The sequence below is a fragment of the Balaenoptera ricei genome, chromosome 2 (genome assembly GCF_028023285.1).
Source record: "Balaenoptera ricei isolate mBalRic1 chromosome 2, mBalRic1.hap2, whole genome shotgun sequence".
NCBI lineage: Eukaryota > Metazoa > Chordata > Mammalia > Artiodactyla > Balaenopteridae > Balaenoptera > Balaenoptera ricei.
The window spans coordinates 97,947,261-97,955,662 of NC_082640.1; the positions used below are offsets into that span (position 1 = coordinate 97,947,261).

Sequence of the window (8,402 nt, forward strand, 5' to 3'; positions counted from 1 at the left end):
TATCTGAATAATTTTCCACCTCTGCTCTTTGATTCCTGAATATCTTTCTTAGGCAATATCAGTTGCAAGCAAGACATAAAGCTTTTCATTTTTATCTAGAAACAAAAGGAAAACAACAGCTATAACAGACATTTTTGAAGTGGTAAAGTTATGATCAGCATCTACTATTTTCTTTTTAATTTAATTTTTGTTTCAACATTTCAGAATCTCAGTCCTCTTATCTATATTTAATTGATTGGCAGTTTGGTTTTTGGAATCACTCCTTCATTACTTGCGATCTACAACTACTTCCCTCTCCTTTCTGCCCCCATTTCCTTCTCCAGCCCCTCAGCCTCTTACTCTTCCTCCCCTAACTTGAACACCAAGAAAGAGAGAACAGAGTTTTAAAACATGGAAATTTGGTATACAAAGTTACAGTTTGATGCCCAAGAAGGAAAATCCTAAACCCTTGCCATCTTTAATCACATGAATTCAAAAATTCCTTCCTGGCCTCTTAAATCTTCTCTTAAGTTGGTTTCAAATAATATGCAAAAAAATCTGATGAATTCATTGGAACAATTTTACAAATTCTTGAATGATTGTGTCCCCTAGGGCTGGAAACACACATTTTAGGCAGCTTAAAGCTGTTAAATAAGCCCACTTTTCACTTTTTTTTTTCTTCCTGTACTTATGCTGCCAGCAATAGAGACATGATGTGAACTGCAAGGCCTTTTGCTGACCACACAAGTCTCCTCTGTGCAGAGTGGCAAGCAGCCACTTCTAACCATAACTATTATGTGCCTGTATCACTTCTGGCATCATCTCACTGATTCACCCCTACCCGCTCTTCAGTGGAGAGGAGACAGGCTAACTGAAAACTCACAGGGAAAAGGAAATCTTCTCATTCAATGGTAAATCCCACGTTGCCTTTCCTCTGCCAAATAACAGTGGACTCCTAATCTTAAATTTCAACCTCAAAAAAGATCAGAAGGGACTAGGGCGAGGGAGGGGTTGGAAAACTGAGCCATGAGAATTGTTCATTGTGATTTGTAAAAATTAAACACAAAATATAAAATTAAAAACAAGGGGGGAAATGTCGACCAATTACGTTGAGGGGTAAAAAAACCTTTTCTCTATTTTCTCCATGTGAAGGACTAATGCAACTGAGAATGCTTATCATGGAAAGAAAATTATAGGAAGGCTTGGGATGTGGGGATGGAACCTCAGTTGTCTTTGAATAGCTGAACTACTGCAACTGGAAAGAAGAAACAGGTTCCATGCGTGTGGCCCTAAGGAGAAGAACCAGGTCCAATGGGTGGAAGTTACAGGAAACTAGATTTTGAGAATGCTAAGAATATTAGACAGTAAGACCTACCCAGTGATGGAATGGGGCATCTCAGTGGAAGATGGGATAGAGCTTAAAGCTTCTAAGTTTGTTCAAGAAACATCTGAATAAGCACCAGAGAATCCATTTGAAGCTAGTTCTTCCTTATATGAACGCAATGGTATGATGGAGGGGAGCACTGGACCAGGAGTCAGGAGTCCTTGCTTTGTCACTTAATGGCTAAATGATACTGAGAAAATCAATTAACCCATTTGGACTTTAGTTTTCTCATCTTCAAAATGAGAGACTGAGATATGCTTTCCTCTACAGTCCTTCTAGTTCTCATAATATCCTATTATTATTTCTTTACATTTTTTCCTACTAGTTGTTTATAAGTTGATGAGGTACTTATAAATCATATAGACACAATTTGTGCATACTATTTGGATATACATTTCTCAAATTTTACTCACCCTACAAAATGCCTCGAAGTATTATGTGTATGCATTGCAGTGAAAATCCCTCTTAACCAGAGGTGCTTGAGGATTTTGGTCAACCTCTGTTTCCTGAAATGGTACAGCTAAATTTGTTCAAGGAGAAGTTATAAGTAATATAGAGGGGAAAAATGTGGTATACCCAACTAGGATCAGAGCTTACTGGCTTTACTGACGATACATTCTGCTATGTGTTGTTCAATGTAAAATAGAGAACCATGAAAAAGATTCAGGCTATACTCAGCTCTTGCAGGAAGCAAGATAAGGGTTCAGTGAAGCACAGTAGTGTTTTGTTTCCCTAAGACTGAGGAACTGCAGACTGGATATTGGTAAAGGCTCTGCCACAACAGTCAAATGTCAATTATTGCTTTGTGCCCATCCCTGAACTCTCACATTCATCTCATTCTTCGTAACCCACCCTCCCACAACCAGCACAGACACCTGCGTCAAACCATTCAGAAAATATTTCATTAGAAGACATTATGATAAGATGGTATAGTTAAATTTAAAGGAAGGGTATTTGTGGCTCTACATTCTTTCTACCCTAGGAAAAGTAGGAATTTGAATCACTAGAATCATGAGCAATACACCTCTGTGTTGAAAACTATTATGACATTCAATGGGGAAGGGGCACTGTTTATATCTCTTTCTATTCTGAAATCACCAAAAGGTATAGTCTCAAAAAAGGGCCTTATAAGAAAAGTATCAGCACACCAAAGACCATGGAATGATGCCAAGATATTAAAAGTTACCTTAGAAACTGAAGGATTAAAAAAGAAAGAGAGCAAGAGCGAGTGCTTATCAGTGGCGAATCCACTGTGGGGTTTAAGAAACCCATAGAAAAAGAACTAAATAATATTTTAAATTCTGGTTCCTTGTGAAACATATTTTTCAAAATCTTGAAAATCTTTCTAACTACTTATCTTAAGATATATCCTTCATAATTGTCTGCATAGCCCTTTTCTCCATGTTAATGACCTCAATAAAAAAAGGAAAAGATTCTGTGTGCAACAATCTCGACAACCTTATCCAATATTTTACACAAACGGTACAAAATTGGCTTCATTATTGTCTTTAGGAAAATGACAATTCACTTGTTCTTTCCTGACAAATATTTACTCCCTACCTTTTTTGGACATTGCCTTATGAGCTGTGGCAGACTCAAAGATGAGATTAGCATGTTCCCTAGCCTCAAGTAATTTATCCTTAAGCTGGGAAGATCAGATGTGTAATAAAATTTAAAATAATATGATAAGGGCTACAAGAGAGTTATAAGTTTAGAGAATGAAGAGATCAATTCTGCTGGACAAAAAGAGAACTCTTCCTGGAGAAGGTAACATATAACTGGGGTGTGACACATTCTCAGTGGAAACAGCAAGGTATCAAGGTAGAAAACACTGGAGATGTGCCTCCTTGTTAGAAGCATAAGGTACAGGGAAAAGAGGGAGAAAAATCCTGATCTACCATTTATTATAGAAAAAGAAATTTTATTTTTATTTGATTGACTCTAGGAAAGAGTCATTGAACTTGCTTAGTATGGTCAGGGACTTCTAAGTGGGATGCAGGTCTAAAGAAATCTAAAGACTCCATTACAAAGACAGAACACAGAACTCTTTAGGAAGTATCAGTGTAATTTGCATCATAAAATTCAGTATCTTTTGTGAGGCTCTTGGGGTAACCTGAAAACGCTGATCATAAAGATTTCCTTATGAACTGAATTTGACAGAAATTAGTATATATATTTATATATGTATATAAATGAATAAACTGGCAGAAGAAAATAAAGCAGCAGTGCTCACTTTGACAGCACATATACTAAAATTGGAACAATACAGAGAAGATTAGCATGGCCCCTGCGCAAGGATGACACGCAAATTCGTGAAGCATTCCATATTTTTCATATATGTCGAACCTAGAAAAATGGTACAGATGAACCGGTTTGCAAGGCAGAAATAGAGACACAGATGTAGAGAACAAACGTATAGACACCAGGGGAGAAAGTTGGGGGGGGGAGGTTTGGTGGTGGTGGGATGAATTGGGAGATTGGGATTGACATATATACACTAATATGTATAAAACAGATAACTAATAAGAACCTACTGTATAATAAATAAATTAATTAAATTTAAAATAAAAAAGAAAGAAAATAAAGCAGCAAATCAAGACCCTAAAAGTACCTCTCGTGACATTGTTTAGCTGTATTATTATTTGGCTGTGAAGAGCTTTGCTTGGAGGATTACTAGATAGAGATGTTAATATCCCAGTATCCAAACAATATACATCCAACAACTATTTCATGAAAATTCTATCAGCCTCATTATGTCTACATGATGTTAACTCTGTATAGGTGGGAAGTAATCAGAATAAATCCTCCTAGGTGACAGGATTTTTGTAGCACAATATAACCAATATTGGGAATATACTTAATGTTCAGGAAGTTTTATAGGACACACTATTCAATTAGACCCTTAAGAATATAATCAAAACTGTCAATCAACTAGGCTTTCATCCTCATCTCTCTTTTTACCTCATGAATGAACAGGATGGTTGAAGGAAGTCTAAACTCTTCTTAGCATTCATTGTGCAATTGGGAGTGTAGTTAGGATGACTAAGATAAATGACCCGGAACAGAAGGTTCTTCAATCTTAGAAGGTGAGCTCCTCACAGGTCTATCTGCTACTTCATAAGCCTGGACTGTATTCCATCCTTCTGATGAGACATTTCCTCTCTGAATCAGTCTCAGGACATGATGATGGAAATAGCAGTGTTTATTCAAGGTCACCACTCTCTTGAGCTTCTAAAACAGTAGTAAAGATAAGATAGCTTGTTAAAGACAAAAAGGTTATTAGTCTCCAGATAAGATATCTTATCTTCAACACCTTCTCCTACTTCAGTATTGAGGCTCTGTAAATTTAGTGACAATCATCTTGATGAAAAGCAGTCAGTTATCTATCTGCATGATATAAATATAAATAAAGGGGAGTTTGGGGGAGAATGGATGCATGTATATGTATGGTTGAGTCTCTTTCCTGTGCACCTGAAACTATCACAACAGTGTTAATTGACTATACTCCAATATAAAATAAAGTTAAAAATATGAATAAATGTTATTATTCCTTTCTCTAATTATTAAAATATCATGAATATTAGCTATTGTTTCATTAATATTAATTTTTTTTAGTCAAGTATAATCTCTTTCATTTCAGTGGGAAATAGATTTCCAGATTCCACATTTATGAATATTACACAGTGACTGTGAAAGTTTAAAGACATTTACTCCTTCAATCAGGTGACTGTCCTTGTTTATTTTCAGATAGACTAGATAATGGATTAAAATCCCGTTTTAATTTTATTCTTTCAGAACATGTCATTTCTTTTGGGCAAAGCTATATTTTCCACTTTATTTTGATGACAGTTAAACATAGTTCTTTCCTCTCTCAATAAATCTTCCATGTCAGAGCTATAAAAGAATATATGAAAAGTTCCAAATTTTTCAGTTGTTCTCCAAATAGTTTTGGACCACCCTTACTTTAGTGTGAAACCCTGAGTTCAGTCATGTTTAAAATACCAAGAAGAATCAAACATAATTTTAGCCCTCAAGGAACAACAACTATAGTAATTCAGGTCATCGGTAATTACACAACAAAGTAGAAAGTGGTAAGTTACAAGCAAAAGGAGGTATAGCTATGAAGCACAGTCTTGCCTATTGGCTAAGAATAAGGTCTATGAATTAGAATTCCAGATCTAAAACCAACCACCGGACCTTGGATTAATTATTGTGCCCTCTCTAAGAATTTCTTCCTAAGTGAATTAGGAATAATAATAGCATTATCTCCACTATGGGGTTGTTTTGTGGATTGCATGAGATAATGTACATAAGGAACTTTTCATATTATAGAATAAGGTTTAATATTTATCATTATCCTTGTGATTTTGTTCTTATTGGTAGAGTAGAAAAGAAAGCATCGCAAAATGAGATCAAAATGATACTTAATATATGAGAGATTTTATATAAATGAGAGAGAGAGTAATCATGTCCAATGCAAGAATCAGGGAATTCTTCAAAAAATTTTGACATTTGAGGTAAAATATTAAAGGTAAGTAAGATATAAACACATGGAAATGGGTGGAAAATTTTTTTCTTTAGAAGGAAGAGGATGCACTGAGAGGTAGAACCAAGAAAGTATCAGGTACCAATAAGGAATAAGAGGCTGCTCAGCTCGACGTTTGGGCAGGGTACGTGAAGAGAGAAGTCAAGGTGTACCACTACATCCATGCAACATAGGAATCTGACCCTGATTCTGTAGGAAATGTACAGCACTTCAGGAGTTCTGATGATGAATGTTATCATATAACCAAAATAGCGTTAAGTCATAGATGTGATAAGGTTCCACCTCCTACTTGGGAAAGAAAACATTATAAACAGAATGGCTTGATGAGCTAAAGTAAAGAAGCCACTCATGATCCCATTTTCTTTAAAATTTATATTTACACTAAAGTTCAAACTGTTCAGATCTGCAACAGCTGTCCTAAGCTCAGTAGCAATAACTAAAACAGCTATAGTTCTTTTTTAAAATATTAGTTGCCCAATCATTTTAGGTATTTTAATAAAAATGCAAATACTTGAACACAAGTTTCTGCATTGGAAACGTGAATTTTCATCTCCTGTCCCCTCCCCAAAATTTTTAGGAAAGTGATATAACAAAACAAACACAAGTTATGTTTAAGTGGAAGGGCTGGGTCTACCTATGGAGACCAATGGTAATGACTCAGAATGGTCTGTTGTTTGCTGCTATTACTAGAAACATACAGGCCATGTGAAAATAAGCCCTTGCTAACAGAATACCTTGAGTATCAAACCCCTTATATTTGCCCTTATATTCAGGGCTACTGTTTGAAATTCAGTTTTCCAACATTTATTTAGTAGCTGCTATATGTAAAGTACAGGGTTGGTGTATTTAAGCCCCTATTATTGGCTTAGTTTCTGCCCTAGTGATTGCCCCAGTTTAGGAGTCCAGAGCAGGTGTTACAAGAATAAAGGACTAATTTATTAAAAGCCTACTAATCTCTGGTTGTTGTTTTTGATATCCATCCTATGAAATTCTAGATTTTTTTAAATCAAGATCAGGGAAATTAAAAACTTGATTTGTGATAAAAGGGCATGACTGGGTTATCATGAAAACATACTTATGTGACCAAATACAGACACACACACACAGACACACACACACACATTTCCTCAGGGATACTGGAGAAATAAAATGCTCTTTTATTACACTGACTTCTGAAATGAGTATACTGCTCTGAAGCTGACGTGAAATCATTCTCCAATAATAGACCCTACTTTGTTAATTTGTTGTTGTATTGTTATTGTGCACTGCATAGTAATGGTATGAAACCTTCAAGGGTTATTTATTTCATCTTCCACGGATGAGGAGTTTATCTCCATGGAGCAATAACCGAGATCAAGCCAGTATTTTATTCTTGAATGTATTAGACAATATTAGCATTGAGACCAAATTTCAATTTACTCCAGGAAGTTACCAAAATCTGTTTTTATATTAGGCCTTATCTCTACATCCATATTTTTTTATAATGATCTCAATTCCACTTTCCTGCATCTTTTGGTAGTAGCAATGCCTGCTTAAATGCAATTAAAATTCATTGTATTACCTTATTTATACTAGAGCCCCACACAATATTTTCCATGAAAATAGTATTCACGTTTTAAAACAATCAGAAAAAGGCCCTTCAAGCAGCAGAACCACTGGACAATATTCCCCGTCTTTACATTCAAAACATCTTGGCACATTGATAAGATGGTGAGGCTTGATCCTGCAAATGTCTCTTCTCTGGGCTTAACCAGATGCACCAACATGCCCGGTGAAGTCATGGACGGTGAGCAAATAAACAAAGTGCCTCTGCCTCATAGAGATGTTAGCCTGCACCTGCAAAATCTCAAATAACATCCTCTGATGAGGAAATCAAATCAAATCCACAAAAAGTGCCTTCTGCTTTTCAAAATAAAGTTATCAATATGCCTAGCAATATTGCTCCTAAGGCGTATGATTCTCTTCTGTGTAGAAGAAGCAGGCTTAGATAAATGACTGTGGGCTGAACCACTCTGTGTTTACAGAGTGGAGAGAATAATAGAGAGAAATGGAGGTCCTTCACCCACAGTCTGCTCTGGGATTACTGTGGAGAATGGAGCTAAGTAGATTCTGCCATCAGATGCCCTGGTCCTTTCCCCAGTCCTCCTATCCCATATCCTTGAAGAACAAATCTACAGGGTTGGTACAGCACCTGCTTGGCAAAGAACAAGGCCAGCAACCAATTTCTCATTTATGTAATCCTGTTGTTCCCTCCATCACAAATGCCTCTTCCATCCTCTACTGAATAACTCACATTCATCCTTCAATACACTGCCTAAACATCACCTCTTCTGAAAGGTTTTCCCTGAATCCTCCCACAGAATTAGTTACTGGTGGTATGGTATAACAGGAGAAAATAGTGTGTGTATGTGTGTGTGTGTGGGGTGGGTGTGTGCTCTTGAATCAAGGAGGCCTGGGTTTGAATACTGGCTTAGGCCATTACCAGCTCCATGA

The 8,402-nt window shown here is 36.4% G+C and overlaps 1 non-coding gene across 1 annotated transcript; it reads left to right on the forward strand.

The window, feature by feature from the left end:
- The first annotated feature begins 3,588 nt into the window (after positions 1–3,588).
- On the forward strand, positions 3,589–3,695 carry LOC132361706 (U6 spliceosomal RNA). The gene has a single exon (XR_009501976.1). It is a non-coding gene; the product is annotated as a U6 spliceosomal RNA (small nuclear RNA).
- The last annotated feature ends 4,707 nt before the right edge of the window (positions 3,696–8,402 follow it).